The sequence below is a fragment of the Octopus bimaculoides genome, chromosome 3 (assembly GCF_046866305.1).
Source record: "Octopus bimaculoides isolate indiv1 chromosome 3, ASM4686630v1, whole genome shotgun sequence".
Taxonomy (NCBI): domain Eukaryota; kingdom Metazoa; phylum Mollusca; class Cephalopoda; order Octopoda; family Octopodidae; genus Octopus; species Octopus bimaculoides.
This window is the reverse complement of record NC_142930.1, coordinates 54,150,581-54,164,031: the sequence shown is the minus strand read 5'-3', so window position 1 is coordinate 54,164,031 and position 13,451 is coordinate 54,150,581. Positions and strand designations below refer to the sequence as shown.

General features: G+C 39.7%; 1 long non-coding RNA gene across 2 annotated transcripts in view; it reads right to left on the bottom strand.

Annotated features, from left to right (window-relative positions):
- Positions 1–4,241: 4,241 nt before the first annotated feature.
- Positions 4,242–13,451, bottom strand: part of LOC106881905 (uncharacterized) — a 16,603-nt gene continuing 7,393 nt past the window's right edge. For both annotated transcript variants that reach the window (XR_016241045.1, XR_008263802.2), the window contains exon 4: positions 4,242–4,360. This is a non-coding gene — a long non-coding RNA (uncharacterized LOC106881905). The remainder of the gene's footprint in view (positions 4,361–13,451) is intronic.

Genomic DNA, 13,451 nt, shown 5'->3' with positions numbered 1-13,451 from the left:
TCTACAGATGCCTGGACACACACACACACAAACACACACACACACACACACACACACACACACACACACACACACACACACACACACACACACACACACACACACACACACACACAAACACATGCATGCATTCTTACCATAATATACATAATTACAGAAAGATGCTTATATACATGTATCTGTGCATGTGTGTGTGTGCGCGTGTGCATGCGTATGTGTTTTCGCTATTATGATGCAGTATTAGTTCAAAACAGCATTCTGTATATCTTACTTAATGCGGATATACGGTAAAAACCATAAAACTGCAGCATTGGTTTCGAGAAAGCACCTCGTCTAGACGCAGAGTGCTATAAAGCACAATGTTATTTTACACTATTACTGCTTCCGTCTCTAAGAACAAGCTTTTAAGACGCCTGCCGGCTATTTGCGATTCAAGTAATTTGTTAATCGCCGTTTTTCTATTTCAGCAGCGACTAAAATTATCTGAACGTTCGGGTCCTGGTACATACTTAGTATTGATGGTGCTAAAAGAAGCAGAAATCTAGGTTTAACAATACCACCGCCGCTGCTACTGAACACTTTCCTACTACTGGATATAATGCTGTGCTTTTTAACACTATACGTAGTCTGATTAATAAGTATCCAGACTGTTGCCATAGTAACAAAGCTAAAGCCGCTTGACACAGATTGAGCTTGAACTCTATTGTGTATGCGCACTAAGTTTTAACGTTCTGGCTCACTTTCGCTGTTTACAGCAGTGCATGGAAGGAAGGTGTGAAGCGTGTGATCGTCGCATTGACCATGACAGAGAATGTTGAGCAGAGAATTTGCATCAAATTTTGTCAAAAGCTTGGCGATACCTGCTCAGAGGCCTACGCAAAGTTTTCATCATTCTCGACACAATCAAGATCTTGTGCAATTGAAACCCGAGTGCTTTTTTGGTCAACTGAAAGTAGTTTTGGCAAAAACTTGGCAGACACGCGTCTCATTCCCAAAGTGAACTGAACTATAACTAATCTGCACATCTGATAACTCACAGATGGTGATTCGACGATTTCCCCTCACAGCTGCATGCACATCTGCGGTGTTTTTCTCAATTTTGCTGGTTGCGGGTCTCCCAGAACGTTCGCTAATATCGACATATATGGGTACAGGACGTCATCAACTGTGTAAACAACATGAAGTACGAAAACAAACGAGTTAAATAAACAAACAGCGAGAGAGAAAAAATAGAAAACAGGACAAGTAAAATGGAGAACAAACCTTCATCGGTTGTCGGTTGACTATCTACTCCTCATTTCGAGCATTCAACGACAATATGACACTTCGAAGACAGTTGCTCCCATAAATACCAAAATAAAATTTTAGATTTATGGAGGGTCAAAGTTGGGAACAAAAACAGAACAGCTGAGACATACAAGGAAACTGAGCAAAAACAAGCAAGGAAGGTCATTAGACCAGAATGAGTGGAAAATTGTGAACGGTGGGAGAAATATTCTCTTTGAAAAGAGAAAAGATAGAAGAGAGAGAGATAGATAGAAGAGGTCGAGTCCTTAGAACGCCGTGCAGGAAAACACAGATACGAAGACACACATAGATACATGTGTGTGTGTGTGTGTGTGTGTGTGTGTGTGTGTGTGTGTGTGTGTGTGTGTGTGTGTTTGTGTGTGTGTGTGTGTCTGTATCTGCGTGTGTGTGTTTGTGTGCGTGTTTGTCACGATATCACCGTTTGACAGCAGATGTTGGTGTCTTTAAGTCCCTGTAAAATAGACCGATTGAATAAGTACTCGGCTTGAGAAATAAGTACGGGGTCGATCTGTTCGACTAGTAGCCTTCCAGGCGGTGCTCCAGCATGTCGGCAGTCAAACGACTGAAACAAGTGAAAGAATAAAGGAATAAACGAACACACATATAGATAGATAGATAGATAGATAGATAGATAGATACGACGGACTTCTACAGTTTCTGTAAATTCTGGGCTATTGTGGAAAACCTTTCCCAAAGTGTCACGCAGTGGGATTGAACTCAGAACCATGTGGTTGTGAAGCAAACCTCTTACCACACAGCTTCCAACCGTGCCTGTATACGCTATTCAAGGATACTTTAAGGCAATCCTCCAGCTTGAACGCAGTGCACACGCACATATACAAACATATTATTAAACATACAAACTAGCTGCACCTTCGCACTACTTCCGGGAGTGTCGACTCCAATGGTTAACAAGCATTGAAAACAATGATAGCGTTTAAATATAAACAAATAAAGGCCATATGAAAAGAAAACAAACCTGTCAACACGTGCAAAGAAAACTGAGATACGATACTAATTATATAATATATACAACATGCAATATGTATGTTTGCTGTGTGTGTGTGTGTGTGTGTGTGTGTGTGTGTGTGTGTATGCGTGTATGTGTGTGTGTGTGTGTGTGTGTGTGTGTTCTTTTATTCATTAATTCGTTTCAGCCATGCCGCTGCGGTCATGCTGGAGCACCACCAGATATATATATATATATATATATATATATATATATATATATATATATATATATATATATATATATATATATATATATATATATATATATATATATATATATAGATATATATATATATAATCAACGATGAGAATAAAAATGCGGAGAACGAATTGTAAACAAGTTGTAATTCTAAATTTTGTGCTCAATGAAAGGTAAGAATGTAGAAGTATGTTTGATATTTCGGACGTAGGGTCTTCTTCAGAACGTTAGAAAGGGGGAAAGAAGACGTGTACGGAAGATAAAAAGAAAGTGATTTAGATCATGACATGCCAACCATTGAAAGTGGAAAATAGAAAACTCAGTATAATCCCATGAGAGTCTAGAAGTATTTGAAGATGTAAGACGCCACTGGTATAGTTGTAAGATTGAGGGTACCATCCAGAGGTGTGTGATAAAAAAGAAAAAGGAATGACTGGATAATATGGATGTTGTTGTTGTTGGCACTCCGTCGCTTACGACGTCGAGGGTTCAAGTTGATCCAATCGACGGAACAGCCTGCTCGTGAAATTAACGTGCAAGTGGCTGAGCACTCCACAGACACGTGTACCCTTAACGTAGTTCTCAGGGATATTCAGCGTGACACAGTGTGACAAGGCTGACCCTTTGAATTACACGCACAACAGAAACAAGAAGTAAGAGAAGGTTGTGGTGGAAGAGTGCAGCAAGGTTCGCCACCATCCCCTGCTGGAGCCTCGTGGAGCTTTAGGTGTTTTCGCTCAATAAATACTCACAGCGCCCGGTCTGGGAATCAAAACCGCTATCCTATGACAACGAGTCCACTGCCCTAACCACTGGGCCATTGATATATGTGTATACAATATGTTGGCTGTGTTAAGAGGTTTGCTTTTCACCCACGTGATTTCACGTTTAGTTCCAATGGGTGACACATTGGGCAAGTCTTCTAATGTTTTGTGAGTGGAATTGGTAGACGGAAATTGCGCGGAAGTCTGTCACATGTATATGTGTGTATGTTTGTGTATGGATGTGTGTGTGTTTTCGTGTTTGTGTTTGCCCCACACCACCACCGCTTAACAGCTGGTGTTAGTTTCTTTACGTCCCCATAACTTCGTGGTTCACCAAAATGAGTCAATAGAATAAATACCAGACTCAAAAATAAGTACTGAGGATCGAGTTTACTCCTGAAGACATGACCGACGCAAAGCTGAAGTCCAATTACTGAAATATGTACGCTATACATTCACACACACACACACATTTATATATATATATATGTGTGTGTGTGTGTGTGTGTGTTGGCACTCTGTCGCTTACGACGTCGAGGATTCCAGTTGATCCGATCAACAGAACAACCTGCTCGTGAAATTAACGTGCAAGTGGCTGAACACTCCACAGACACGTCTACCCTTAACGTAGTTCTTGGGGATATTCAGCGTGACACAGTGTGACAAGGCTGACTCTTCGAATTACAGGCACAACAGAAACAGGAAGTAAGAGCGAGATAAAGTTGTGGTGAAAGAGTACAGCAGGTTTCGCCACCATCCCCTGCCGGAACCTCGTGAAGCTTTAGGTGTTTTCGCTCAATAAACACTCACAACGCCCGGTCTGGGAATCGAAACCGCGATCCTATGACCGCGAGTCCGCTGCCCTACACACATACATACATTACATACAGTTGTATATTTAAGAGATGAGGAATCATGTACATTATTTACTTTATTGACATTTGACGGATCTTGTTTGTTGTTAACACATTTCGGCTGGTACACCTTCCAGCCTTCATTAGGTGTCTTGGAGAAATTTCGAACCTGGGTTCTCATTCCTAAGATATTTTTCGATGTTGTTGTTGTTGTTGTCAAATGACTGAAAGAAATAAGAGAACAAAAGAAGTCGAAAGAAATACTGCTAAGTATTTTTTTGTTCAACGCTCTAACGATTCTGCCAACTCGCCACCTTAATTATGGTTTCATATTTTTGGCACGAAGCCAGCAATTTCGGGAGAGGGGTAAGTCGATTACATCGACTCCAGTGTCCAACTGGTGTTTATTTTACAGACCCCGAAAGGCATGCAAAGTCAACCTCAACGGAATTTGAACTCAAAACGTAAAGACGGACGAAACGATGCTAAGCATTTTGCCCAACGCGCGAGCGATTCTACAAACAAACCGCCTTAATAACAATGATAATTCTCTCTACTGAAATTCTGAGGGGAGGGTGCTAGTCAATTACATCGACCTAAGTGAACAACTGGTACTTATTTCATCGACCCTGAAAGTAATTTTAACATAGAACGTAAAGACGGATAAAAATGCTGCTAAGCATTTTGTCCGGCATGTTAACGACCCTACCAGCTTACCACCTTAAGAACAATATTAATGAGATGATAAAGAAATAGAAGCAATATTTAGTAGTAGTAGTAGTAGTAGTAGTAGTAGTAGTAGTGGTGGTGGTGGTTTAAGATGTGGGAGGTGCCGGCAGTGATGATGTTGCTGGTAGCAACTTGGTTGCCAAAAATGCTACCTAACTCCATCACCTACCTCCATTTCACGCCACCATCACCATCACCACATTTCACCACAACAAACAGTGTGGAAGACAAAGAAAGTGTTCTTCCATGCGATGCCGTCTATCCATTCTGGCCCCAGTACACACACACACATACACACACACACATACACCACTCTCCCCTACCATCACTCCATCTACTTCCTTTGAATGACGGTAAACCTTTATTCGGTTCTTTTGAATCTTACTTTGCTCTCGCTCTTTTTGTGTCTTTCTCTCTCTTTCATTTTCTCTCTTACTCTCTCTCTTTCTCTCTCTCTGTCTCTCTCTCTCTTTCTATCTATCTGTCTATCTACCCATTTCGCTCGTATTTTAAACCTTTTGTCTGTCTAATTATACACTTGTCAAGGATTTATAAGCTTTATCGGTCATTTAAAATTATTGATTAACTGACAAACTTACAATATAATCCGGTTTCAGATTTAAACATCTCTTTTGTACACACACACACACACACACACAACCATCAACCTTCCACCATATTTTTGTTATTTCTTCTTAATTTCATGTAATATTTTTTTAATTATTTATTTGCAGCTAAACATACGAAATGTCTTATAAACATTTTTTGCAGTTGACGTTTGATTCTATTGTTGTTGTTATTGCTGTTGTTGTTGTTGTTGTTGTCGTTGTTATTGTTGCTATTCATGTTGTTGTTATTTAGTCCCAACTCAGCCCTGGTCCAACAGGGTTCTGATTATAGAGTGTTGTATTCGTGGACTACCCATCTCTACGACCGTGCCCCTCCATCACTGGGTTCCTCCCATGCTACGCTTACTTCCCAGTTCAAAGTCTCCACGCCACTTTTTCATTTAAGACGATTATGTACAGCTATAGGCGCAGGAGTGGCTGTGTGGTAAGTAGGGATTTGGTAGACGGAAACTGAAAGAAGCCCGTCGTATATATATATGTATAATTCTCTAAATGAAGTATTAACAGTAACTGCACGATAAAGTGTAGTATATTGCCACTTAAGTGTGGCTGACCCCTAGGGGTGGATGTTACTGTTGCTTTTAGCCCCAGGAGGACATCTCCTCCAGCTGGCTTATCGACACACGACTGTGTCCTGTTTGCCAAGGGAGTTATCCCTCTCACCACGGCCAGCAGCACGAACGTATCCGGATTTCAGGGTTATTTCCCTTCGTCGGCGTTCGACAGCCGGTGACCTTGGTGAGAGAGAAAAACCTGGCAAATCTTATATCTTCTTTTCCAGTGGCATTCTTTACTGATATTGAAAAGGTGAAAACAAGCAATGTTAATTCTCTAAATGAAGTATTAACAGTAACTGCACGATAAAGTGTAGTATATTGCCACTTAAGTGTGGCTGACCCCTAGGGGTGGATGTTACTGTTGCTTTTAGCCCCAGGAGGACATCTCCTCCAGCTGGCTTATCGACACACGACTGTGTCCTGTTTGCCAAGGGAGTTATCCCTCTCACCACGGCCAGCAGCACGAACGTATCCGGATTTCAGGGTTATTTCCCTTCGTCGGCGTTCGACAGCCGGTGACCTTGGTGAGAGAGAAAAACCTGGCAAATCTTATATCTTCTTTTCCAGTGGCATTCTTCACTGATATTGAAAAGGTGAAAACAAGCAATGTTAATTCTCTAAATGAAGTATTAACAGTAACTGCACGATAAAGTGTAGTATATATATATATATATATATATATATATATATGTGGGGGGGGGGACTGTGTTTGTCCCCCTTGGCATTGCTTGACAGCCGATGCTGGTGTGTTTATATCCCCGTCACTTAGCGGTTCGGCAAAAATGACCGATAGAATAAGTACTAGGCTTACATAGAATAAGTTCCGGGGTAGATTTGCTCGACTAAAGGCGGTGCTGCAGCATGGCCGCAGTCAAATGACTGAAACAAGTAAAAGAGTAAAACAGTAAAACAGTTATTCTTTTATTCTTTTAGTTGTTTCAGTCATTTGACTGCGACCATGCTGGAGCACCGCTTTTAATCGAATAAATCGACCCCAGGACTTAATCTTTGTAAGCCTAATACTTGTTCTTTAGATGTCTTCTGCCGAATCGCTAAGTTACGGGGGCGTAAACTCACGAGTATCGGTTGTCAAGCGATGGAGGGAGAATTACACAATTTTTTTCTCCACAACATCATACCTTCATAGCAATAAGACTAGAAAGCTATTTTATCATTGCCGATTTTCAGATTTCTTTTTTACTCTCTTTTAAAAAATGCATATTTTGCGAATGAAAATAACTAGATCCGAGGCGATCAATGAGATTTAATTTCCGACCGATCTTAAATGCTTTAGTTCTAAACACTTTGGTAATTATCCCAAACGAATCCATAGCTACACATAGTTCATAGCGCAAATTATAGAATTGTGGATTAAAACAGGCTTATCCACGAATTAACTTCATGTCCTATCATTGTAAATCTAATCACTTACATAGATCGTTTCAACCTAACATTACCACCGAACAACGTGACCCTTATATTGCTGTTCCATCTGATAAAAACAACAGTGAAATCATCCTCAAATTACATTTTAACCCTTTTGCCGTCCAAAGTATTTTCATAAGTTTTTCCTAAACGCCCAAGCTTGTTTTCATGCTTGATTAGCCCTTGTTTTCTATGTTCTGAGTAATATAAAGCTTTTCTTTTATAAGTCTTAAGTTACTCAGATGGTTGAAGACAATTGAGAATGTGTATCATATATGGTGCATGGACGCCAGGGAAATTTGTCCTGTGTATCATATGATACATGGGGCAAGCAAATGGTTAGCTTACTGAACAAAGATAGATATAGAAGACAATGTAGTTTGTGATATGTAAAAGGCAGAGTGGTTATAAATAAAGCACCTTTGATTAGAACAAGTCTGTTGGTTGGATCAACCTAAATTTCTGGAGCCACAGTTAGATCGTTGATCTTTCGCTGATGTACAATCGAAACTAACTGCTATATACCCAAATACTTTATGTATCAGAAGGCTGAACACGGGGGTTGCTCCTAAATGTTTCGATAACAACAGCGTCTATATCGTAGATCAGGTCAAGTGGAGTCAAACAGATGTTTCTATTGCAGCAACAACGATAAAAGTCAGTTTTCATGTTGATAAAGAAATATGTGCGCATTTTCTTCATTTGCCTTGTTATAATCTATAAGGAAACGATGAATTGATAGAGTAGTTACAGCATCGCACAGAATGGTTTGTGTTAATTGGTCCGGCTCTCCGTGCTTTGAATTCGAATCTCGTTAACTTTACCCGTCGTCCTTCTTGGGTCGATGAATAAAGCGCCTGTCTAGGGCAGTGAATTAGCGAATTTGTTAAAACATCGGGCTTTGTTTTGTAGTGGCTTTTCTGATTCTTTACGATCTGAATTCGTCCGCGATGACGCTTGTCTCAAAACGTATTCGGATTTTGCCTTTCTCTTGGATAATAACGGAAGTTTAGAGAGAGGAGCTTCACATACTGTTAGTCTTCCAGGAAAAGAAGGCCTTACTCACATCTATGTTTTGAAGAGAAACTTTTCTATTTGTAGATCCATGAGTCTCACGAGATTCATGGATCAACACCTGAAGATGTTCCTGAGGTTCATTCACTACTCAGCTTTACTGAAAACAGAAGACCGCTTCGATCTCGCCAGGTCATAGATACTGACTAATTAAAAACAAAATGTCGGTGCTCTGTTTATCTCAATATCCAAATTTAATCTATTATTACAGTGCCAAAATTATATAGACCTAATATGATATGGCAAGTAAAATAAACTACTGCGTTGATACTGAAAGAAGAATAAAGATTGAATTATGTTGATACAGTTCTGTTTATTGTAATGCTGTACCAAAAACAGTCTGTAAAATTTTTAATCTGTTACAGTGGAAGCCGCTTACTATAATCAGGGATAATGTTATCAAAATTGTCAAGTTAAATGCTACATAACTACAGCAATCACTCAAATCGCCTTTAAATCGCATCCCACCACCTTAAATAAAAATTCATTAGTTAATGACATACTAAAAGCTGAGATGGTTTGTTTGATTACAGTTCACCTTAAAAACCGTCATATAAAAATAAACTGGATAGTGGGATAAGAAACGATAAAGAAGACAATCCTATATAATAAATCACTTCATGTTGGACTACACAAGATGGTCATCCTCGAGGCTGAAGTATGTTTTTTTTTTTTTTTTCTGGTGCTATGGATCAGTAGCTCAGAGCTAGATGTTAGGAGAAAAAGGCTTTGCTGCATTTCTTCCGGATCTTTGCTTTCTGAACTCAAACACTGCCGAAGTTAACTTTGCCTTTGATCCATCCGGGTTCTCTAAAATAAAGTTGCAATCAAATACTGAAGTCGATGTAATCGACTAACTCCGCTCTTCAAAATTTCTGGCCTTCTGCCTCAACGATAATAATACTCCTTTCCACAATAGGTATTAAGCCTGAATTTCTTTTTTTTTTTTTTTTGTAGGGTGGGATTGTCGATTACATTGACCTCCAGTAGTCAGCTGGTACTTATTTTGTCGACTCCAAAAGGATGAAAGGCAAAGTGGACCTCGGCGGAATTTGAACTCAGAAGGTAGCTCCAGACGAAATACCGCTAAGCATTTCGCCTGGCGTGCTAACGATTCAGCCAGCATGCTTTCTTAATAATAATAATAATAATAATAATAATAAAATAATCCTTTCTACTGGAAGCACAAGGCCTCAAATTTGGGGGAAGGGATTAAGTTGATTACAACGACTCCAGTGCGTAACTGGTACTTATTCAATCGACCCTGAAAGGTTGAAAAGCAAAGTCGACCTCGGTAGAATTTGAACTCAGAAGGTATAGACGGGCGAAATACCGCTAAGCATTTCGCCCTGTGTGCTCATGATTCAGCCAGCACGGCGCCTTAATAACTACAGCAACAATAACAACAACAGTATCGGCACAGCAACTACAACAACAACAATAACAGCAGCAGCAACAGCAGCAACAGCAACAACAACTTATTAGCTTCCAACATCCAACTCGAGTAAAAGTTATCAAGCACTCTCATAAATGAGCAGTAAGCAATCAGTGACAACGTAGCTGAAACCCTAGCTGAGATTCCTCTGTAATCATTTCTTGTAGCTTTACTGTACAACCGGATGTTGAATGACGTAACATGAAGAAACGTTGTGATAAACAACTAATAAACTATGGGTAAGATGTTCGTGTCTTACAGGTGGGGACGGAAAGCTAAATACAAGGTTATTTATTGCTTACCACCTCTTCTCTGACCCACCTGACACACTTGTCTCTCCTCTTTTATTCAGCTACACTGTGTAACACGTTCTTCCCGCCACTAACCATTCTACTCCCACCTCTCAATTTCCAAAACGTCAGCCCACTTCTGGAATTCCTTTCCGCCCACTTCTTTTTCTTTTCTTTTCTCTTTTTCCCCACCTCTGCAAGCAGAGACATAGATTAACAGATGTTCAAACTGAACAGCAGTCGTCCCTTTTTCCTCCTGACTGAAATTGTAAAATAACAATAAAAACTACTCTTTTACTTGTTTCAGCCATTTGACTGCGGCCATACTGGAGCACCGCCTTTAGTCGAGCAAATCGACCCCAGGACTTATTCTTTGGCAGCCTAGTACTTATTCTATCGGTCTCTTTTGCCGCACCGCTAAGTAACGGGGACGTAAACACGCCAGCATCGGTTGTCAAGCGATGTTGAGGTGACAAACACAGACATACAAACATATACACACATATACGTATATATATATATATATATATATATATATATATATATATATATACGACGGGCTTCTTTCAGTTTCCGTCTACCAAATCCACTCACAAGGCTTTGGTCGGCCCGAGGCTATAGTAGAAGACACTTGCCCAAGGTGTCACGCAGTGGGACTGAACCCGGAACCATGTGGTTGGTAAGCAAGCTACTTACCACACAGCCACTCCTACGCCTGTTATATATTTTAACCCTTTAGTATTCAAATTATTCAAATTATTCTGTCAATGGTAATACTTCTTGATTGACAATGTTTTGAATTAATTATGCATTATCTTTTAGCCTAGAGATTTCGATTACGTGATTTTTGTCTTTAGAATAACATTGTAGGGTTGGCGTGAGAGGCTTTTAAGCAACTGACTCTCAATGGGAAGATCTGAAAATAGATCTCTGACTTGTTCTGGGGAATTTGTTCAGTCATATCCCAATGATGATCATATTCGTCGCAAAAAAATAAAAATCATGTAAAAAAAATTAGCCGAAAACAATTGCAGTAATGAAAACATAGGAATCCAAAATTTCAGGATTGCAGGTCCGGATTCGGCCCGGAATGTTTTTAATTTACTCATAGCATGATATGTTCGGCTACGGCCTCTAGGAGTAAAGTTGATAAAGTGTAACACACTAACATGCACATTTATTATATTAGATATGGATTAAAATTAATCAAAGCACATACAAAGTATGTCTGACTGCTGGAAATAACAGTCAAAACTCTTATTCAAATCGCCGAAAAATATACCCAGTCTTTCTCACTCCTTTATTATTACTCCTATTGCTACCATCATACTACTACTTTTAATAAAACATCATCAACCCTCCTTAAATTTGTTTCTTTTTCTCTCCGTCTCCTTCTCTCTCTCTCTCTCTCTCTCTCTCTCTCTCTCTCTCTCTTCACCTACTATTACTCTCACACCATCTCTCTCTCTCTCTCTATGCCTACTATTACTCTCACCCCATCATGAGGAATGGTAGGAGTATTATTAAATAGTGAGAAGACGAGTCTAAGTGTGACACACTGACACACGAAATTAGTTTTCGCATTTATTATATATATACACACACACGACGGGCGTCTTCGTGTTTCCGTCTACCAAATCCACTCATAAGGCTTTGGTCGGCCCAAGACAATAGTACAAGGCAATTGCCCAAGGTTCAACGCAGTCGGACTGAACCTGGAACCATGTAACCATGTGGTTGGCAAACAAGCTTCTTACTACACAGCCACGCCTGCGACTACATACACACACACATACATATATATATATATATATGTGTGTGTGTGTGTGTGTGTGTGTGTGTGTGTGTGTATATTATATTATATTATATTACATCATATTATATCATATTATATGACTGAACGCCACGCATCCATTTTCAAGTAAGTTTATCTTACTAATTTTGATGCGACTCTACCCTTTCGTTTTCTCTCTTTTCCTTTCTCTAATTCCTTTTTCTCCCCCTCACCGTTTTCTATCTGTATGTGTGTCTCTCTTTCTTTTTCCTTTACTCTCTCTCGTTGTTCACACGTGACCATCGTCCATCTTTCTTTTCCTCGCGTGATCATCTTATCCTTCAGTCTGTCGTACAGACCAGACGCATTCATATCTGTCTCCTCTTCTATCGTTTCTCTTGTCAAAGACAATATTCCTCTAGCATTCGCTACCTTCCCTCGTCTGGCCTAACGGCCATCCATGCTTCTTTTCGTTTGGTTTGTTGCATGTCTCCACTGTCCTGTTTTTGACTCTCCGCAAATCCCAAATTTTATTTTGATTCACTGGTGCAACTTCTTTTCGAAGCTTCATATTGTCGTTAAATGTTCGAAATAAGGAGTACATGGACAACCGACAACTGATGAAAGGCCGTTCTTTATGTTACTTGTCGTGTTTTCCATTTGTTTCTCTCATTGTTTGCATACCCATGTTTGTCTTCGCATTTCATGCTTTCATATTTCGTATTTCATGTTTACTTTTGTGACGTTCTATACCCATATATATATATATATATATATATATATATATATATGTGTGTGTGTGTGTGTGTGTGTGTGTGTGTGTGTGTGTGTGTGTGTGTGTGTGTGTGTGTATGTATGTATGTATGTATGTATGTATGTATGCACTATGTATGTATATATGCATATATATGATTGAACGCAACGAAACCATTTCCAAGTAAGTTTATCTTACTAATTTTGATGCTACTCTACCCTGTACTGCTCTCTCTCTCCCCCTTTCGTTTTCTCTCTCTTCCTTTCTCTAATTCTTTTTTCTCCCCGTTTCCCCTTTCATTTTTCTCTCTCATCCTTTCTCTAATTCTTTATTCTCCTCTTCATCATTTTCTATCTGTGTGTGTGTCTCTCTCTCTCGCTCTTTCTCCTTTACTCTCTCACACGTGACCATCGTCCATCTTTCTTTTCCTCGCGTAATCATCTTTTTCTTCCTTCAATCTGTCGTATAGACCAGACGCATTCTTATCTGTTTCCTCTTCTATCTTTTCTCTTGTCAAACACAATACTCCTCCAGCTTTCGCTACCTTAACTCGTCTGGCCTAGCGGACCTCTATGTTTGTTTTCGTTTGGCTTGTTGTATGTCTCCTCTGTCCTGCTTTTGTTACCAGCTTTGACCCTCCGCAAATCC